Raw genomic sequence first — 650 nt, forward strand, 5'->3', positions numbered from 1 at the left:
TATAACACGGATTGTTCTGTTTCATAGACCTCGTGCTAGCTTACGAGTCACCATGTATGTAACTTTATTTATCCTGCATGGCGGGTCAACGACGGCCGTTATAACACGGATGTTCTGTTTCATATAACCTCGTGCTAGCTTACGAGTCACCATGTATGTAACTTATTTATCCTGCATGGCGGGGCAACGACGGCCGTTATAACACGGATGTTCTGTTTCATATACCTCGTGCTAGCTTACGAGTCACCATGTATGTAACTTATTTATCCTGCATGGCGGGGCAATGACGGCCGTTATAACACGGATGTTCTGTTTCATACACCTCATGCTAGCTTACGAGTTACCACGTATGTAATCTATTTATCCTCACATGGCGGGGCAATGACAGTCGTTATAACACGGATGTTCTGTTTCATACACATCGTGCTAGCTTACGAGTTACCACGTATGTAATTTATTTGTCCTCGCATGGCGGGGCAACGACGGTCGATTTAATAGGGTGTTCTGTACTATACACCTTACCCCACTTTACAACCTATTTAACTTTGTTTTTGCCCCATAAGCCAACATATAATGTTGTACATATGTATTAGAATGCATGAATGACACTTATTTATCTATGCATGATTGGGGCAAGTCGATTCATTTAA

At 42.2% G+C, this 650-nt stretch overlaps 1 long non-coding RNA gene across 1 annotated transcript in view; it reads right to left on the minus strand.

Annotated features, from left to right (window-relative positions):
- The window catches only part of LOC113474906, a 6,912-nt gene extending 6,699 nt beyond the window's left edge, over positions 1-213 (minus strand). The window contains exon 1 of the long non-coding RNA XR_003396626.1: positions 64-213. This is a non-coding gene — a long non-coding RNA (uncharacterized LOC113474906). The remainder of the gene's footprint in view (positions 1-63) is intronic.
- Between the last annotated feature and the right edge of the window lie 437 nt (positions 214-650).

Source organism: Ciona intestinalis, unplaced genomic scaffold, assembly GCF_000224145.3.
Source record: "Ciona intestinalis unplaced genomic scaffold, KH HT000032.1, whole genome shotgun sequence".
NCBI lineage: Eukaryota > Metazoa > Chordata > Ascidiacea > Phlebobranchia > Cionidae > Ciona > Ciona intestinalis.